The sequence below is a fragment of the Peromyscus maniculatus genome, chromosome 2 (genome assembly GCF_049852395.1).
Source record: "Peromyscus maniculatus bairdii isolate BWxNUB_F1_BW_parent chromosome 2, HU_Pman_BW_mat_3.1, whole genome shotgun sequence".
Taxonomy (NCBI): Eukaryota; Metazoa; Chordata; class Mammalia; order Rodentia; family Cricetidae; genus Peromyscus; species Peromyscus maniculatus.
The window spans coordinates 137,987,920-138,009,734 of record NC_134853.1 but is presented as its reverse complement, the minus strand read 5'-3'; the positions used below and the strand labels follow the sequence as shown (position 1 = coordinate 138,009,734).

Below are 21,815 nucleotides of genomic sequence, written 5' to 3'. Positions count from 1 at the left end.
CAGTTGAATAAGCTGAGTCCTGCTGTGGCAACAGTGTGGGCAACACAGTGCAGGTGCTTTTCCCCCTCCATGATGAAAGCCAGGCGGTTTCTTAAGGGGGGAGAGGCAGAGGCATGTAGGGCAGTGGGTGTGCTTGCCCGGGGATTTGTGTGTGGAGAGAGCAGAGATGGAGGAGACTGTTGGGTGCTGAGACTGAGTCTCCACAGAGCAGGAGGTTTAGGAATGCCCTGTGCACCCACTTCAAATGATAGGGCATGGGAACTTGTAAAATGCTTTCAGCAGGGGCCACATAGGAGCAATCTGAAGACTTTGAAAAACCAATGCAGGAGTCACATGAAGAACTTGTTGGGGAAGACAAATGCCCAGCACTGAGAAAGGGAAGTGGACACAAAGTCCTGCCCCTAAACAAGAACCTATTTCCGATCAGGAGAGGGAAAACCAGTTTTCTTCAATAAAGTGTCACTGCCCATATCAGGTACACTCTATGGCTGGCCACATCCTCGGGAGCAGTTGGCCGACAGGAGACTTTCTCCATGGATTTGGTTGTGTTTGTTTGTTTGTTTTCATTGTCTTTCTTTTAGTTTATTTTTTAAATTTCTATATTTTTGTTTTTTTTGTCTTGTAAGAGAAAATGGGATGAAAGAATATGAATTTGGGTGGAGAAAAAAGGAAAAAAGCTACATACAGTACACCTGGTGTTGATTGTGTGCAGAGGGAGGTAGAAGTAAAAAAGGAAGAAATGCCTTCCTACTTCCATATCCACAAGGTCCATCAGCCTTGCCTGGGAAGACTCCAGTGTCTCCAGTGCACTGCACACGTGAACTTCTTTCATTACTCATGGAACTGTATGTGTGAGAGCCTGTGTCTGAATTACATGTGTTCTGTCTTCTTCATCTACTCTTTACTCTCTTTTGCATATGTCTGTGGTGTGTGTGTGTGTGTGTGTGTGTGTGTGTGTGTGTGTGTGTGTGTGTATCTGGTGAGAGAATGACATAGGGTTCTTCCTTAATTGCCTTCACCTTATTCCTTGAGGCAGAGTCTCTCAGTTGAACCGGGTGCTCATCATTTCATGTAGTGTAGCTAGCCCTCCTGTTCTGAGGATCCCGTCTCTGCCTTCCCAGAAGTGGAATGAGACTTTGAGACTGCATACGACATGTCATATATTACATGGTGTTCCAAGAGTTCTATGAGATGCTTTAGATATTCATCATAATCCTGAGATAGGAGTGTCATCAACGTCATTTGTTAGATGAAGAGACTGAGGCACTGGGAGTTTCAGCAACATGCGAAGTTCTGTGCGAAGGTTGTGCACAGAAACTGAACAGTGTGCTCAGAACCCCACATCAGCCTTTCTTTTTTAATTAAAAAGTAATATTTTTTGTATTTTATGTAGTTGGGGTTTTGCCTGCCTGCATGCTTGTATACCATGTGTATTTGGAGTTAGAAGTGGGAGTCAGAACCCCTGGAACTGGAGGCACAGACAGCTCTGAACTAGCTGGTTCCCTGGAACAGCAGTCAGTGCTCCTAACCTCTGAGCCTTGTCACCAGCCTGTATCTTCCCTTTCTCCCTCTATAGCTGGCATGTGTCAGGAGACACATAAATGAACGTGATTCTCTTACAGGCCCCACCATGTGGATGATTCCAGAGCAGAACCAAAGCTGGGTTTCTGAGTTTATCCTGCTTGGCTTCTCCAGTGACCCCACGACCAACAGCATCCTCTTCATTGTGTTCCTTCTCATCTACCTGAGCTCAGTCCTGGGCAATGGGCTCATCATCATGCTGATCTACCTGGACACACAGCTGCACACTCCCATGTACTTCTTCCTCTGTATACTTGCCCTGTTGGATATGTGCTATGTCACCACCACCATGCCCCAGATGTTGGTGCATCTTCTTGCTCACTCTCAGACCATCTCCTTTGCTGGCTGCTGGCTGCAGATGTTTGTGTTTGGTTCTCTGGCTGCAACTGAATGCACCTTCTTTGTTGTCATGGCTTACGACAGATATGTGGCCATTTGCTACCCACTGCGTTATACTGTCATCCTCAACTGGGGACTGTGCATTCGGTTGGCAGCTGGGTCTTGTGTCTGTGGTTTTCTCTCTGCTTTTTTACATACTTTCTTCACCATGAGTCTGCCATATTGTGGGCCCAACAAGGTCAACCACTACTTCTGTGAAGGTCCTTCAGTGCGTAGCCTGGCTTGTATGGATACCCACATCATTGAGATGGTAGATCTGGTCTTGAGTGTTTTTGTGGTTGTTACTCCCATTTCCCTCATTGTGGCCTCCTACATTCGTATTGCCAAGGCTATTATCAAGATCAAGTCCACCCAGAGCCGCTGTAAGGCTTTCTCTACCTGTGTCTCCCACCTGACTGTGGTCACATTCTTCTATGGCCCAGCCTCTTATATCTACATGAGGCCTAACTCCAGCTACTCCCCTGAGCGAGACAAGCAGGTCTCACTCTTTTACAATGCCTTCACAGCCTTACTCAACCCCGTGGTCTACAGTCTGAGAAACAAAGACATCAAAAGGGCATTTCTCAAGGTGACAGGGCATGGTAGGGTGGACTAACGAACCAGGATCCAGGAGAAGCTGGAGTGGAATATTCATTTTTTGAGAAAGCGACAGTGTCTTTATTTATGTAATTGGTCTGTGCATTTCTACCAACACAGTACTTGGTGACTGGGACAAAGCACTGTGCAACCAAGGTGGCTGTCTTGATTTACAGGCTACTTTATGGTACAATTCCAAACACTTCAGCAGTCTTTTTTTTTTTTTTTTGGTTTTTCGAGACAGGGTTTCTCTGCGTAGCTTTGCGCCTTTCCTGGAGCTCACTTGGTAGCCCAGGCTGGCCTCGAACTCACAGAGATCCGCCTGGCTCTGCCTCCCGAGTGCTGGGATTAAAGGCGTGCGCCACCACCGCCCGGCACACTTCAGCAGTCTTACTGGACGATAGCTGCAAAGATTTATCTGATACTCATGTTTGTTGCTATAGGTTGGGAGTGAACTTCTGTCCTCTCACATCCACCCTGAAGGAGGAACCTTATAGCCAACATGTCACTCTAGAATAGAAGGAAAGAACAGTGGACACACTCATAATGACTTGATTCTCAAGAGTGACCTGCTTCTATGTCCAAACATTCTTTTGGCCAAAGCAAGTAGTATGGATCAGCCTGACAGCAGGAGGTGGATATTATTTTTGTGTAGAGAGAAGCAATACTAGTTCTGTTGTCATGGATGATACGTTGCTTCCTCTATGTAGAAGGCAGAAAGTAATGTACATTATGTGATCTGGTGTAATTCCCAGGAAACAACAGCATACCTACCTATAAACCACCACAAAACATGCTAACTGTGGATAGCATGACGGTAGAGACAGCAGAAGGCTGAGGCAGTATATGCCAAGTAACACAGCGTGTGCTGTCAGAACAGAAGTAAGCTGATAGTTTGTGGAACAGAACCAATACAGCTCAGATAACAGACCTCACACATAAATTCAGTATGGTCTATGGGGAAACATGATGACCTTTTCTGCCGAGTGGTGCAATGTTGGAAGTGAAGGGAGCTGGGGTCTCATCAGAACCTGCCAACATCTGCTCCAGTTTTCAGGCAGCACCTGAGTGCAGGTTCCTCTGTTGAGTGTGACTTTGGCTCCTTTCTACCCTTAATGGTGGTGGGCATGGTTCGCCTCTCATCTTCAGAGTAGCTCTTACTTGACCAATTAGCAAATTCCTCTCTGATTCAGCCTCTGAACTATTCTTTCCTAAGGAGGCCTCAGGCCCTCCAATTTTATCCTGGGGTCACATATTTTTGGAAAGTGGGTACCTTCATATTCTCTCATATCCTGGGCTATGCCGGACTTTCCACATTCCTGAAGATAACCTTGAATTTTTGATCTTCCTGCCTCTACCTCTCCCGTGCTGTGACTATAGGCTGGGGCACCATACCTCAGAGAGGGTTTATTCCTTTGATGATGTCCCTTGTAGTATAAAAGTTGTCACTTTAGTTAAATACAATTAAGGACTTTTTTTTTTGACTGATTCACTTCATATAGCTCTGCCTAGCCTGGCACTCACTAGGTTGACCAGGCTGGCCTTGAACTCACACAGGTCCTCCAGCCTCTGTACCAGGCATGCTGGGATTAAAGGTGTGCACCACCATTCCTGGCTAAATCCTTTCATTTCTTGTTATTTTGCAGTAGATCTAAGAAATTGTTTCTTGATCCCATATCATGAAAATTCACTCTTGTGTTTTGTTTTTAAGGTTTCTTTTATGTTTTGATCCATTCTGAGTTACCTTTGTGTATGGTATTGTTAATCCTGAGATTTGCATGAGAAAAATCAGTTCCCAATTTTGAGCCAAATTTGAAGCAATCTTTAATTAAATACTGACCAGGATGGATTGTGGTCAGGACCACTGTCTGGAATTCCCCGCAAGTAGCCCCAAGACACCTGTTGTAGGGGCTTTTAAATACAAAACCATATGGCCACCATAGTTTCCCTTGTGGCTTTGATATTTTCCAAGAACAACAACTCCCAACATTACAGGAAGTTACCTGGTCTTTGAGCAGGTGGGGTGTAGATGTAACCGATCGTATTATTAAAATAAGAAACACAGAGCCAAGGTAAAAGAGAAAAGCCGAGAGGTCAGATAAAATCTTACCTCCTGCAGTGCTCCTAGCTTCCCCGAGAGAGGGAGGTACTTCCTGTGTCCCTGTTTAAATAATCTTTCTGTTCTGCCTTCTCATTGGTTGTAAACCCAACCACATGACTGCCTCATCACTGCCTGTAAGTACCGCCCTCCAGGTCTTAAAGGCGTATGTCTCCAATACTGGCTGTATCCCTGAACACACAGAAATCTACCTAGCTCTTCTAACCACCACGCTCTTACTATGGCTCTAATAGCTCTGACCCCAGGGCAACTTTATTTATTAACATAAAATTAAAATAACATTTCAGTACAAATAAAATATCACCACAGTGGGGCTTACAGGTTAACTTTGGGTCTTACATTCCCCCATTGAGTTATATCCTGTGTCAAATCCTTGATTTTATGATGGGTCCTTCTTTATATTAGAATCTAATAACCATCAGCTTAATGGTACCCAGACAGAAAATATTATGCAGTTAAAGTATCAGTGATGCAAGATCTAATAGTAATTAGCAGAAACAGAAGGGCCAAATGCCCTGTGATGGCTGATATCAGAGTGATATCTAGAAGGAGCCTGGAAATGGATAAAGTACCAATCATTTATTTCATCTCACATCTCCTTTTTGTATTTTTTTTGTATATCCAGATTATAATCCTGAATGGTTTGTGTAGAAATAATAATGTCCTCTTAAAGACATATAATAACTCTTTATTCTGTACAAAGCAGGCCAAATGCCCTATCATATTGTAGAACCAATTTAGTTAATGAATCTGCTTGTTGAAAAATCTGTGCCCATTCCTGGCATGCAAATTGGCATTATAGATAGCCTTTTGTCCCCTATGCCAAGGAGTTTCCTTTTGACTTAGCATTTCAGCCTGCTGGGTTGGGGGAGGGAGAGATGATGTACTCTCCTCTGTAACTACTTCCAGCTGAAAGTAGGGTACCTTTGTCAGAGCCCAGGAAAGCTGAAATGCTAGTCAAAGGCTAGGAAATGGGGCATTCATCAGAAGCATCTGGTTCCCTGATCCAGCTAAAAAGACAGGGGTAATCACAAGACTGGACTGGTTTACATCAGCTTTTAGAAAGCGCAGAGCTCAGCAATTTGCAATCTGCAGGTGAGCCCTGGATGGTGTCTGACAGCCAAATGGAAGTCTGCTGAGATAAATATAGACTAGAGACAGCAGTTAAAATTTAAGAACTTAAAGGAAAATCTTGCATTTGTAACTTTCAGGCCCATCGTCCTAGTAATTAGGGAAGAGGAGAAGTCTCAAGGCCAGGGGAGAGTTCCTCTCCTCAGGGATAGACAGGTGGGGAAACTTAGGCTGTACTTATCAGGAGTCCATTTGACCTGAGACAGGTGGATCCAAGTCTTATGACTTCTTGAACTCATGAATTTTTAGTTCACAAAAGTAAAATTTCTAGATATATTAGCATTAATCTGTATTGAAATCCACATTGTACAACATCTGGAATAGACTCACACCTTTGGGTCCCATCAAAAACTTTATAGCCTTTGGTTAAAAAGCATGAACATGTTTTCCTCTGTACAGAGAGTCAGATATATAGACTGGACAGACATGTTTTTAGCCCAATGGAAATCACCTTTAAGGATATACTAGGAAGGCAACCAAAGGAAATTTAAAATCTTGAGCCTGTGACTGAATAGCAAGTAGTCAGTGTTCTACCAACTTACAGGACTCCACTGATCAATGTTAAAATTCTGAGTCTTTGAAATCTTAGTGTAACAACAACATAGAAGGGGGTGGGGGATGAAATCTGAAACATTTCCCATTTTTACATACCTTAACTTTTTTTAAATGCCTTTATAACTTTCATTTATATATGTTAAAATAATTTCCTAGACCCTCAGAACTTACTTAATCTTTTATATCCTCAGAGCTTTACATACCTTAGAACATTTTCTTAGACCCTCAGAATTTGTGTGGACTGTAAATCTTTTTCTTTCTATCTAATCACTAAAGACACGAGTAACTATTATTGAGAACAGTAACTGCAAGGCACGTTCCTTTAGTGAAAAGTTATACCTGAAACCTGTTAGTTCTTTAGTATGAAGTCTGTTATCAAGGCAACCCTGTCTGCCTTTTCTGAACAGGATCTCTAGTAGCTCTAGGTGAATTAACAAGGTGGCTGCAGCCTTGGAGGAAGGAGCAGGTTGCCTCCTGCTGCCTAGCTGACAAAGCTACAGTTAGCCTAGACATTAATGTTATCAGATATCCGAGAAGGATAAATACAGCAGAAAGTATAATCCAAATGGCTTATGTATCAGTTGAAAGGATGGAGACTAGTACATAGTCCATTACCTAGATGATCATCTCAAGCTCCTGTGGTCTCCGAGGCAATGGGGGCAGAGGTACCAGGGCAGCATCATTCTTTGGCTGCCAGGCCCAGAAGATGAGAGGCTTTCCTGTGGAGGAGGAACTTGAGGGACTGACCTTACACTGTCTAGGCAAAGTGGGGTAATCAACTCTCCAGTGTCCTGCTTGTCCACAGACTGGGCTGGGTCCTGGCAGCAGGCAAGGCATTGGGGCAGTCTTTCCAAGTGGTTAGCACTACCACAATCTAGGTGGAGTCTTTGTCACTGTGCCCATTATCTTCTTGAAGACTTGGGGGGGGTCACTGTTAGGATCTGGGAGTCTCTGTCTGTCATAGTAAGTTTAAACATCATAAATGCCATATTCAGCAGATCTCTGACAAGTTTGAGGACCATTATCTATTAACTATTTCTGAGTTAAACAACCCTTGCCTGTTTTTTATTTACGTAGTTTAGGCTACACCTTGAAAACATATACAGGAGGATAAATAAAGCTTTTTCCTGTAATTAGTTCTATTAGCATTTAGCATGACTACAAGTATAATTCTGGACATATTAAAACTTAATCATATTCAACAGTTTATGATAAAAATAACAGCTTCTCTCATTTTTTAATAAAAGGGGGACCTGTAGGTCCCTGGTCCCGGTTTTGGGTAACTGTTGCCTACCTTGCGGACCTTGACCTTGATATCCTCCCTATGCTAATTTTCTGCCAGGTTCCACCCTCCTGAAAGCTTAAGGGAAGTTTCTTGTCTGTGTATCCTGAATAATGGGTGTTAACAGCTTAGATGCAAGATTGTAAAACATCAGTAGCAAACTTCTGCCCTCCGGATTTTGTCTCATTGTGCTGTAAGCCTGTATTTAGGACCTCCTCCCTCTCTCAATAAATGACATTCGGCATTTTAAAATGAAAAAAAAATATATGTATATGTATACATATATATATATATATAATTGAATGAATACTACGAATGTAATCTATGAACACCACAAGTGAGATTAATATCATGAGTGTAATTAATGAATATCATGAGTGTAATTTGAAAAATAAAAAAAAATAGCAGCTTCTAAATTGAAGCTCAAATCATGAATACATGCCATAGGGAGATTGGCAACTTTATTTTCCTGGTCCTTACATCATAGGATATAACAGTTTCTTGTATGACTCAGTGTACCAGAATAGCTACAATTTAACAATGTTAGCAAAAAGGAGGTTAGGCATACACTCATTTGTTTCAATTGCTTTTCAAAACAGGGTTTCTCTGTGTAGCCCTGGGTGTCCTGGAACTTGCTCTGTAGACCAGGCTGGGCTCAAAGTCATAGATTCGCCTTAGGCATACACTCTTAAATCAGTCTCTGTTAGCCTGAGTAGACCTTAGGCAAGGATAGAACTATTTCGAGTCGGCTTGGGTCCTCATCTTGCTGCATCATAAGATACGAATACATCAGCCTCTAGTGTTTAATGTTTGGTGCTCATAGCTGTGGCCCTAATCCTAGTCTTATATTTATCTATTTATCATAATCACATATTAATAAAGACATCATAATAAAATAACTTATAAATTTAAAATGTCTCAGAGCCTTTTAAACTTAAATTTTTTAAAAGCTGTTCCTTAGAAACATCCAGTTTTTTTTTAATTTAAATTTTCTGTAAAACTCCAAAATTTCTTTTTAAAGAAGTTTAAAATCTCTCAAAATAAAGTTCTTTTTTAATTTCAAGAGTGAAGACACAGGGCATAACCGTAACCTGCAGAAGGCAAAACCAAGCTCCAACAGTACAAAGAATTCCATGTCTCTCAAACCATGTGGGTGACACTCATGTTACTAAGTTTGCCTGCCAGCAAGCTATGATTTTGTATATGAACACATGGAGGTATAGCTTTAATACCTCATTATACAAGCATTGTTTTAAAATCCTATCTTTCCTAAACCTTGTTGTTCAGACAGGAGAGGAATTATTGTACAAAAATCCTATCCCAATTCAAAAGTACCTTTGGAGACCTGGTGTGTCCTTGGTCAGCCCATACATACCACATGGTTGCTGTTAGCATTCAGACCCGCCCCTTGGGACCTGACCAATGTGCTCAGGGTCCTGTGCTCATTGTTCTCTCTGCACATGCATGAAGTCCCCTCACAAAAGGTGGGGCCCTGCCCACCTTCTCTCTCTTCTTCTCTCCTCAGCCTTCCCTCCTTCCTCTTCCTTTCTCTCCTTCCTTCTCCCCTCCTCTCTCTTCCCACTAGGTCACTCTACACCTCCTTTCTTCCTCTCTTCCCCCTTCTCTTTCTCTTCTCCTTCTTTCCTCAGTCCCCACCTGCTTTCTCTCTTACCCTTCTCCCTTTCCCTTCCCTTAATAAAACTTTCCTTGTGAGGCCACCTGCATGGTGTGTCTTTCCCTGCAGCTCCCACCCACCGTGACTGCCACCTGCTGTGTCTGCCTGATGTCGCTTTCTCACCCACCTTAGGGCCCCTGGGCTCCAAACCATCCAGTTCTCTTTCTCGGTATTTTGCATAATTGGTGCCATGAAAACTCAGCAGGTTCTCCTGGCAGTTCTGAGACAACACTGGGACCCTGGAACCTTCCAACACTGTCACTTTTCTAACTGGCATAATTGGTAAGCCCCCCTCCCTCCACTCTCCCCTACTCCCCAAACCCCACCCCCCCCCCAACCTCCCACTCCCATCCCCCGACCCTACTTTCTCCACCACTGATCATTTCCCAATAGTAAGGCTTAGTTTCTTGAACACAGTCCTTGCCTTCTGTCTTTTCTCGAAGTCCTGGTACAGGTAACTCTCTCACTCAGGATCTTACCCTTTATCACCTACCTTTTGCATGATGACACACTGGGCATCTTGTGCTTTCTCATATTCAGACCCAAGCATCCTTTAGGCCCCTGATCTGTGTTAGGCAAATCACTTAGCAGCTTGTGCTTTCCCTTCGGTCCTCGCTGAATTTCTGGGCTAGATTTCAGCCCTTGGATCTTACTTATCTACCTCACTCATAGAAAATGTGCCTAAACTTACTCACCTTTGCCCCAATACCCCTTAGATATAAATGCAAATGGCTGCCTGCTGGGACACCTTACCCTAGTATTTCACAGAACTTTCACAGCTCATGTTAGCCATCTGTGTCCTGCTTACTCTTCTCTCCCAGCAGCCTGGGAGATCCATGGCTTGGGCTCTAGCCCAATGGATGCCTCCCTCATCTCATCTCCTGCTCCCAGCTTCTTTACCTACTGGCATCTCATGCTTTCACTCACAATGTTCTGTTCTTCTATTTGTTCTGTCTCTGTCTGCTGGCTCCCTCCTGCTGCTGCTGCTGCTGCTGCTGCTGCTGCTGCTGCTGCTGCTGCTACCTCCATGCTGCAGCCTGGGGTTCCCTCTTTCCTGCCTGGCTGCTCTGCTAAACTTCTCTACAGCACCTTCTCCACGCTCCCATCATGAAGCATGAAAGGTTCCCAGGAAAAGTTTTGTCTGTCTTTCTGTTCAAAAGTCTATTTGATAGGTGCACATGGACATGTCTGACTGATGTGGCTACATGATTGTGTTTCTGACTGATTTTTGAATGCTTGAGATTATGTGTTCCATATGTCTTGGGGAAAAATACCATGTGACCATGTGGGCAAGCACCATCTTGACTAAGGCCAAAGACAGGTCATCTGACTTCAATGCCATATTTGATAAGGGCAACCACATGAGCAGTTGCTTCTTGACCAATGTTTAGTAAAGTTAAAGAATTCTCTGTTCATTTTATCAGATAGATTCCTGTCTGACAATTCCTGTCCTGTCCTAAAAAAAAAAAAAAGATATATAAGAGATGGGTTTTAAAACAATGCTGGTTTTGATAATTGATTTTTAGAAGAATTAAATTGTTTACAATGTTAAAACTTGGTTTTGCCTTATTATATCTTAAGACCACAGCTAAACACCAGAGACTGATATATTCTATTTGAAAATATCTATGGACTCCAATAAAGGGCCTCTCCTTATCTAAGGTCTATTCAGACTAACTAACACCAATTTAAGAATATATGCCTAACCTTTTCACTTTTACAAATACTGGTAAGCTGTAACTAATTGGGAAAACTGTATGTCCAGATTTAACTTATGTATGCTCTCAATGTTAAGCCTAAATAACATTTGATTTTTCCCCCAATTTCATTGTGATGTAGACTACCACATGGCTGGCAGCCATCTTTTACTAAGGTTTACTAAGGTTAAAGACCTCTGTCATTTTATCTCCTTCTATATTTGATTCAACTCTGGTCTATAGTATACTCTATATGACAGTAGAAATTTAAAGATATAAAGATCTACTCAGATTAACAAAAGTTAACAGAGATTCATACCTATGTCTTTGCCAAGTTGATACAAAGCTTCTAGAAATTTAAATAAATGCTGGCATATGTTTGATAAATAAGGCATATATTTATAAACAAGATATATATTCTATAATGGAGTTTCTGGTCTCCTGAGAGGGTCCTTTTCTCTGAGTTGGGCCACATCCCAACTCACAAGCCCCCTTGTCTCCTGTTCCCATTTGGCCCTCATGATCTTTCCCATGTCACTTTCCTTGCCTTCTCAGGAGACAGCTTTTCCTGTTTGGAACCAACTTGTTCTATTTTTACCAACTAAATGGCTACTTTGGTTTCTTTATTCAAAATCATATTTTTAAGGATACCCCAGACAGAAATGGAATGTAAGTCCTAGTCTTATGACAGCTGCTAACATATTGTAGACTGTTGGGGAACACAAGTTGATAGTCATTCATATCTAATAGACAAACAGTCCTCAGATGCTCAGAGATCTGCAGAATAAGGCATCTAAAATGTTTCATTAAAAAGCTTTTTGTGATAGAGAGACATGCCAGCTCCTGGCAGCACCCTTATTTCCTCCAAAGAAGATGGATGGGCACAGAAGAACCTCCACCTAGAATTTGTTCCAGAATGGCAATTACAGCCACTGAGCAAAACTGACTTTTGTCTTGACTGCTGCCAGGGCCTTCTTCAGACCACAGACAACAGGACTCCAGGGAATCCATTGCCTCACTTTTGCCTAGACAAGGTAGGCTGGTCTGCCCCACAAGTTCCTACTCCACAACTGTTGGATCTTCTGAGGCCTGGCAGGCCTAGACTTGGCAGCCAAGGACAGATGTTGTTGTCCTGAGACTTGTGCTCTCAGTGACCACAGAGGACCCTGGGACAGCTGTCTAGGTAGCCAGCAAGTAAGTTTTTGTGATCTTCAATTGCTAACTAAGGTAAAAATTATCCTTCTCAGGGCTCTGATGATATTTGATGATCAGACTTTGTCAGTTCAACAGCAGCAACCAAGGCTTCAGCTACTTTCTCAGTTCTCTGTGTAAAATCCACAGGCCTCACTCTCTTAGAGCTAATGCTAGGTCTAGACACAGTTCACCTTGCTACCAGACTCAAAAGAGAGATGTGACTGCTTTCACTGGTCAGCCATCTGTATCTCCTGGTGAATTAGATAAAAAGAAGGTGCTTTAACGTTTGCTTATGTGAAGATAGGAAAGCTGACTCTCTTCTGCTCATTTACTTATCCTTCTCAGATCTGAAGATGTTTGGTGGCCAGAGGACTAATAGATTTGCCAGTGAACAGCTCTCCACCTCCCACATTAGAGAGGGTATGGAAGCCTCCCAGCTTTTTGCTATGACACCAAGATATAAATATTTTCCAGCTGTTTTATAGACACAGGCAGGTTCCTTCACAGGTCCATCCCTCCTGCCAGACTCATGCTAAGGCCAAACTCACAGGGGCCTCCAAATACACCAGCCCCTGTACCAGCTCTGAGGACACTAACTGGTTGAACAGTGACAGGTTGACTTCACCCACATGTCCAATCACAATGAGGCTCCCCATCTTCTAATCCTTATTGACACTTTACAGGATGGATGCACTCCTAACCTCCAGGGAAAAGAAGATGTGATGGCTCAGGTACTCCTGAAGTACACATCATCCCTCAATTTGACATGCCATCTCCCCAAGCTCCTGGGACTTCACGGCTGGTACCACCTCTCTAGACTCAAGAAGGGACCTACCCAGCAACTGAAAGGTGGTTTTCCAAGATGTCCCAAGGTACAACTGTCTCTTCTGTACAACTGGGTAACTTCTCTGTTCCATTCTTTTAGGCAGTTATCACTCTTCCCATGGCTAGCCCCTCTCACAGGGCTGATGATAACAATCTATTTTTTCTACTAGCAACCAGTCTTCTCAGCTCACTCAAGGAACAGATGCCTGAGGTCTCCAGAATGACAGCTAGCTGAATACTTCTTCACTCACACCTTTTGCTGTATGTGACCCCAACTTCCAACTTCTATCCCCACTTTGTCCCAAATCAACAGGAAGCCGTCTTGAGATTTTGGGGACTCTCATTCTTGCCCCACTTGCCATCCATAGCTCACCCTTTTTACAACAATCAAAAGAGAGGAATGGTAGCATTCAGACCTGTCCCTTGGATATTTTTAATGGATACAAATGCTTTTTTGTTTCCTTTTATTATTCTGTTTTTTCACTGATGCTCATAATTACCTGGACACCTAGTGTGCTGTGTCAAATCTTTCATTATCAAATGTCAAAGTGCACACAGATATCTCTAGCAGTTCATGAAGGCACAAGTAGGTTACATGAGGAAATGGCCAAGATGGTCTACTCTGGCTACTCCCCTTTCACACCCTGAGCCTGTGGTCCCCATAGGCAGTTCCTTAGGGTGGATTGAGGAGGAAGAGCAAACTCAGGCTAATTACACATGGTTCTGTGTGACATACTGTCAAACTTGAAAGTGGACAGCAGAGCACTGTGTCCTCTTTCAGGACGTGCCTGAAGACAGTGGTTGGTAAAAACCCTTCCAGAGAATAAAACACTGTCCACACATTTATCGTTCCTTTGGTTTAGAAGGAGAAATGTCTTCCAGCTAACATTCTAATTTGATGAGTGCATTGTGGCCCATGGTTACATGGTTATGTACATCCATGGAATAGAATTGTAAAACTGGATAGAATGAGTGTGGAAAGATTTGTGGGTAGCCTTCTTGGAAATGGGAAAGAATGTGAAGATAATTCTGTCTCATGTGAATTCTCATGAAAGGTGTCCTCAAGAGGACAAGATATGAAGAATTAAGTGGATGGGATGACATTCTCTGAGGATACCTGTCAACCCTTTCCCTGGCCATCCTCTCACTGATTGTCATGGTCATCTTCATTTTCTTCTCCAGATACAAAACCACAAAACCATGTGAACGACTCATTTTACCAAATGAGCCAGTTCTCACATGGTCCATTAATGATGCATTGTCAGCTGGGGGCCAATTAAGGAGTCCCTGAATATAAGAGCTGTAGATTGGCTGGATTTTCCTATCTCCAAGCTCACCATCTTCTCCTTTAGACCTGTGAGTCCTTCTGGTGTGGAATGAAATTTCTAGAGTTTAACTTTTCCTTCATGCTGACGTCTGGGGTGTTCCCATGACCACTATGAAGTAGGTGCATTTCTGAACAGCAGGAGTATTTTTGTTAGAGCTCAGGTACACCCATTAGCTTGAACTCACACAATCAAGTATGTGATAGACATGGCAGATTCAGCCTCACCCCAGAGACAAGTGGCCAGGCCCTGGAGTTGGTTCTGCCATTCACTAGTTGGATGACCTTTGCCAATTCACTAAGATTTTCTGGGTCGTTGTACATTATCTGTGCAATGGGCATGCAGGACCATGCTTAGCAATCTCTTGTAGCTGCAGTCATTTAAAAAAAACCAGGCTATGCTGGGCCTTGTGTCAGCCATGAGGCTTGGATATGTCTGCCTACCTTTTTATGTCTTCAATCAAAAAGGTGTAATATTTCCCCAACTCCCTTGTACTTTTAATCTCCTGTGTCTTTTTCCTTTGACACATCCCAAAGATGCCTTCTGTGGGACTTTGGGCTTTTTCACTTTTTCCAAGATTTGTCCTTATCATGTGACTATTTTCTGCCACGTTGCTGACATCTATGTCTAACTCAAATGGTGTGTGTGTGTGTGTGTGTGTGTGTGTGTGTGTGTGTGTGTGTGTGTGTATGTTTTTCTGGAGCTCGAACCAATAAATCTATTATAAAATATCCAAGACTAAATTCATCAGAGCCAGGTGGCTTTGTTATTCTGTGACACTCAATGGGTTCTGTCTGATTCTCTCTAAACCTGTTTAATTATCTCATCTATCTTGGTGGAGAAGAACCTCTGCCCGGACTCCACTGCCTCTCCAGAGCTGATGAGGACCAAGAGCAGGAGTGGGAAGAGTTGAGGTCAGAGATGTGGGACAAGGCTGAGTAACAACAGCACTGCAGGGGTCAGGGCTGTGTCAAGGTGCTTCTGATTGCTGCTGATGGCCAATTACTAAGGTACAAGTCCACCCATCATGGCAGTGTCATGGTGGCAACACAGGCCTCTGAACAGCAGTTGAGATCACGTGTCATGTTCATTGTTTCAAGCAGCAAAGGCGCCACAGTGAACAACTGCTGGAGCACAGGGCACAGGACAATGCAGGTGCTCACCAGGCTGTGTAGAGTTCAGAGCCTGTGTTGCTTCACTTTTATTAGTGCTGTGACTCACACTCTAGCCTCGAGCATTCTATTTACTTGGGTGCTATACAGCTGAGCCACATTCCTAGACACTCTGCCTTTGTTTCCTGTACAATTTATTTAGTTGTCATTTTATAATGAACTGTTACTGTTGGCTGTGTTTAAAGAGCAGCTTACAGACTCCGCCTTTTATCATCAATCACTCTCTGCAGGAAGACTTTATAGTATCGTCTTCTCCTTTGAATCATTTGGAAACTAAGACATAGACAGAAGGAAGGGGATGAAGATTCGAGATCATGAAACACTGGCCAGAACATGTGTCAGGGTGCTGACATCATCACATTTATCCTCTAGCCAGCCTAGAAGGGAAGAGTTACTATTGGAATTCTACAGAAGAGGCAACTGAGGCAGAAAAACAGCAAGTTCAAGAGAGCACACTCAGAGCTTGATATTTGGACCCTAAGTCTAATATGTATCTAAGAGACATGAGCATCTCAGAGAGTTTTCTCACTCCACTGTCCTGGGATGTCACTGCTGACTTCCATGTTGGTATGTAATGCTTGACTCTTTTTGTTTGTTTTCTTTGTGTGCATCAACATTTTGCTTATACATATATATCTATGTACAACACATGCATGCCTTGTCCCTGGGGAGGCCAGCAGAGGTCACCAGATCCTCTAGAACTGGAGATAGAGATGGTTGTGAGCTGGGAACCAAACTGGATCTTCCTCAAGAGCAGCAAACCCACTTTTGCTCAAAGCCGCCTCCCAGCCCCCATCATTGTTGACTCTTCCTTAGCTCCAGAGTGTCCGGGTAATGGTTGCAACTCTTTCTCTGTCCTGCCAGCCGGCTCCCAAGTCACAGTTCCCAGGCTCTTTATTAATGATGAAAGCTTGTCCAATACCTAGGCTTAGGCTTGTCTCTTCCTAGCTCTTATACCTTAAATTAACCCATGTCTTTCCACCTACATGCTGCCAAGTGAGTCCTGGCTGTTACCTCCCCTCCCACAAGTTTTGCTTATTCTCCACCTCTTGGCATCTCCATCCTTCTCCTTCCTACTTCCCTCTCTGCCCTGAAAATCCTATCTGGCTAAGGCCATTCAGCTTTTCATTACCTCAGTCTGAGTGACACATCTTCACAGTGTACAAAAAGATTACTCCACAAGACCTAACGTGTTCAGGTGTTACACTATAGTGAAGGGAGGACTGTGATTACCCCAAGGTGGTTGAGGAAGGAAGAGGAGTGTGACTCAAACATGGTCTCTTGAGTGTCAGGGCTCAGGGTTTGGGCTGTAAAGGAGGAATCAGAATGAGAACTCAAGTCCCTGACCTGTGTCTCAGGTGACCAGGTCCCACCTCCCCTTCTCTGAGCTGCTCTTATTCCCAATTAGTCTAGAGAAGGGAACAGGTCACCACTCCTCCTCCTGTGGGTTGTTTCCTCCTGCTCTGCCCCCAAGGGTCTCACTGAAGTGCTCTTGTTGACATCATCCAGGGATCATCTTAGCATCTCTACTGGGAACAGAAATGGTCCTTTCCCAGCTCTCCTGGGGAGGCTCAGAGAGGAGTCAAAGTCATAAAACCTCAGCCTTTGGTCCCACTGGGAAGATGTGAAGATGTCTGAGCTGGCCTTTGTTAAGCAGGGTTTTATAGGTGCCATCTTCTGGAGTCAGGGCTGGACTACTTGCAGAAGAAACAAGATATTCAGTCGCTCAAACTCTACAGCACCTTGGAATTTTTCTGGAGATTGAGCTGCCTAGAATCCCAACTCCCTGGACTCAATTGCTTTATGGGACTTCCTCATAATATCCACTCAGTGACACAGTCCCTGATTTACAGGTAGGAAGATGGTCACTGGTGCTTGGCTTGTGGGAGAGGTTCATGAAAAAGGGTCTAAAGATAATAATTAGTCAAGTCCTCCATCTCAGGTCCTCTGTGTTACATCTCAAACTCCACAGACCTCTTCCATCATTGCCTGCTCTTTTTTCTTTTCCTCTCAACTCCTTTTTCCTTTCTCTATTTATTAATTTAATAAATATATATGGAGAGCTTGTTTGTTTCTAACATGTTTAAAAATAAAGGATATGGGGTCCTGAGCTGAAAAGTCAAGTGAAGCAAAAATCCATATCCCTGAGAGAGCAGTTAATGTCTTTGAAGGAGTCTTCCCACCCCACGGAGACACAGCTTGATGCACTTTCTGGGCAGAGCAATTATGGTTTTGTTTTTTATTTTTCGTTTGGGGGGTGTAAGTCTGTTGTAGCCTAGTTTGGCTTTAAACTCACTATATAGTTGAGTATTTCCTTGGACTCCATCCTTGGACTCCTCATCCTCAACCTTCCAGAATCTGGCTTCCCAGGTTGGGACTCCCATGTGTAGCCTTTTCTGGCTTGGAACTCAATCCTGATGTCTTTGTTTGTGATGTTGGGCTTACAGAGTTGGGCAAGCAGGCCTGGTGGGACACTGTAAGCAAAGTCAGAGACCACTGGGCTGGAAGAAATTACAGGCTGTGGTGACTAAATGGTGTGCCAATGCCGTAGAAATCACCCCTAAATCCTCTATCCTTGCATCCTTCTACTTTCAGTAGGTCTCAGAATCTCCCACATTCAGCCAGGAGGGGAAATCTCATCAGGAGAGCTGGTCTGTGGCTAGTCATCTACCTCTCTCCTAGGAGGGCTCTGGCCTGTGGTGAGTCTCAATAAGCTCAACTACATGGACAATGTATAGACTTTGCCTTCCTCACGTTCTCACTCAGAGCCTATGTGCCAGAAGTAGAGAAGATGACTGAGAGCCAGGCTCTGAGGACACACCTCTAAACCCAAACTTCTCCTATGCTGAATTTCCAATCTGAAACAAACCTCCCTCTAAAGGCCTTAGGTTCTCAACTATAACACACAGGTAAGAATAATTCCTTCAGTGAACTGTTGCGCTGTTAAACTAAAGTTAGTGCAACAATAGCTTGAATGTACATTTGAGCCAATATTACTTCTTTTTTATTATTGCAAAGGTTAGAAAGTATCCCATACAGCCATAGTCCTTCAGAGATAATTGTTTAGTTGTGTGGGGTTTCAGTTAACAAGAGAGAAACAAAGGGTTTGTCCAAGTGTATTTGGTATCAAAATTGATACCTGACCCTCCTAGGATTCTTCAGATTGCAGCCAATCAGTGAACAAAAATGCAGGGTGTATCCTACAAGTGTTAGGGAGGGAGGTTGTAGCACAACAGGGAAGATTTCCTGGTCTATCTGAGTCCTGCTGTGGCCACCATTGGGCACCACAGTGAGCATGGTGGTCCCCCTCCATGATGAGAAGCTAGGGATTTCCTAATATGATTGAGGCAGAGGCATGCAGAATCCTGGGAGTAAGCATGGGAATTTTGTTCATAGAGAGAGGAGATGGAAGAGACAGCTGTGTGCTGAGGCTTAGACTCCACAGAACAGGAGGTTTAGGAATGACCTGTGAACCGGCCTCAAATGACAGGGTTTGGGAGCTCTTAGAAGGCTTTCAGCAGGGACCAGTAGGAACAATATGAAGACTTTGAAAAAAACCACTACAGGGCTCACATGAAGAACATGTTGGGAAAGACAAATTCCAAGCACTGAGAAAGGTAAGTGGACACAAAGTCCTGCCCCTAAACAAGAACTTATTTCCAATTGATCCCTATCAGGAAAGGGAAAATCAGCTCTCTTCAATCGAGTGTCACTGCACATCTCAGGTACACTCTATGGCTGGCCACATGCTCGGGAGCAATTGGCCAACAGGAGACTTTCTCCATGGAATTTGTTTTGGTTTGGTATTTTTTTTGTTTGTTTGATTTCTTTCTCTTAGGTTCGTTGTTCTTGTTGTTTCTGTAGCTTGTTTTGCTTTGTTTTGTCTTGAAAGAAAGTGTGGGGGGGGGAAAGAACATGAGATTGAGTGGAAAGGGTCTGGGAGAAGTTGGGAAAAGGAGAGACATGCTCAACTTATATTATATGAAAATAATTTTTTAAAATTAAAGAAAAAGAAAAGACTGTATTGAGGAGAAAAACAGAGGCAAAGGGTAGGTTGTAGCTAGAGTTCTCCTGCCTTGCCCACAGTCAGGAAAAATCTTTGTTACCCGCCAGTCCCACAGCCGCTCAGACCCAACCAAGTAAACACAGAGACTTCTATTGGTTACAAACTTAATGGCTGTGGCAGGCTTCTTGCTAACTGTTCTTATAGCTTAAATTAATCCATTCCCACAAATCTATACCCTGTCATGTGTCTTGTGGCTTACCAGCATCTTTTCATGCTGCTTGTCAGGGTGATGGCTGGCAGTGACTCCTTCTGTCTTCCTGTTCTTTAATTTCTCCTCTCTGTTAGTCCTGCCTATACTTCCTGCCTAGCCACGGCCGGAAAGGTTTTATTTATTGACCAATCAGAGCAACTTGACATACAGACCATCCCACAGCACAGCCAAGTGCAGACCATCTCAGACACCTGCACTCAGGCCCGTGGTCCTAATCATCCTCTATTCGGACCTGCTGGGTAAAGGTACAAGGATCCCACGAACAGGCTCCCACAGGACATACAGAACATCCCATAGCACTCCCCCCCCTTTTTTTTTCAAAAAAGAAGGTTTTAACCTTAACAAAGTAAAATTACATAAAATTTGGGAATTTGGGTGTAGCTTTTCTTACTACTCCCTGCTGGAGGGGGGTGCTGTATCTTATGGGGATACAAAGAAAATTTTAGCATTATGGAATAGTCCATGAGGCTGTATTGTCTGAGCCAATTGCCTTCAGTCCATTCTGGATATTGGATCATCTGGGCCATGGTGTGTGTCATCGGAGACCTTTCAGGGGGTCTTGGCTTGTCAAACCTGATGTATCTTAATCTGGAATAAATCCATAGCCTCTTGCTTTCTGTGAAAACAAAAGCAGAGTCTCCTTTCCAAAGTAACACATCCTTATATCCAAATTTTGAATTCAAGGAATCTTTAATATATACATATTGATTTAACTCAACATCTTTTTGATCAAATGTTTTTCTGCAGTTAAAAATCTCAAAGACAATATAATCCAGACTCTCTGTGTGATATCCATCTTTACATGGCTTTTTTTTATATTACTTTTACTTTCTCTATAAAGACTTTATTTTTTTTAAACTTTCTATTTTTTTATATAACTGTCTATATTCCTTTTCCTCTCTCTTCCAAGCCTATGTACATTTTTACACACATTGTAAAGCATTTAAACTTTTGTTCCATCTGAATCTGTCTTATTGTGAATCTATTGCTTTAAACTGTGGCAATTGTAAGCCTAAACAGCACTGTGGCTCCTGGCTCCGCCCACCTCAGCTTTAGTTTACCGCCAGCTCTGGGAGCTATTGTGGGTCTATGCTTTTATCCAAGCAGCGTGTAGCCCAGAATCCTCTTTTTTTTTTTATTTTTTATTTTTTATTTTTTTGTACTATAAAAGGCTAAATCCACCATGCAGCTTAATGTGCCACTTGCAGAGGCCTCATTCCCGACATAAGGCAGATCGAACGCACATGCTAGGAACCTGCCTGTAGCTCAAACTGGCAACTGCCGCTCATTTGAAAGAGACAATTAGGAAGCTGTTTTAGCTCCGTTTTAGAATCTTTTCTCAGGTTTCAGGTGGAAACTCTTGCCAACACCTTGGGCGCCAAATGTAGATGTAACCAACCATCTTATTAAATAAGAAACACAGAACCTATATAAAAGAGAAAGCCAAGAGGTCAGAGCTCAGAGCTAAAATCTTACCCTTCCTCCTGTGGTGTTCCTACCTCTCTGAAAGAGACTTACTTCCTGTGTGTTTGTCTTTAGATAGTCTTTCTGTTCTGCCTTCTTATTGTTTGTAAACCCAAACAAGTGACTGCCTCGTCACTGCCTGTAAGTTCAGTCATCCAGGTCTTAAAGGCTTATGTCTCCAATGCTGGTTGTATCCCTGAACACACAGAGACTTTCCTAGATCTGCCTACCAAGTGCTGGGATTAAAGGCGTGCACCACCACTGCCTCGCTCTTGCTATGGCTCTAATAGCTCTGACCCCAGGCAAGTTTATTTATTAACATACAATTAAAATCACATTTCAGTACAAATAAAATACCACCATAGTAGGTGGAGATGCTGATGTAGAACTGCTGGCAGAGATGATGGGCTCCTGACCTGGGCTGAAAGGAAGGACAGAGGGCAGGGTCATAAGCAGTAGACTGGTCAGGAGAGGGAATGACACCAGGGGAAGAGAAGACTCAGGATGTCTAGACGTCTCTTTCATATTTCTACTGCCATGAAA

General features: G+C 43.2%; 1 pseudogene; it reads left to right on the top strand.

Annotated features, from left to right (window-relative positions):
* Window positions 1–1,581: 1,581 nt before the first annotated feature.
* On the top strand, window positions 1,582–2,575 carry LOC143271690 (olfactory receptor 2A12-like; annotated as a pseudogene).
* The last annotated feature ends 19,240 nt before the right edge of the window (window positions 2,576–21,815 follow it).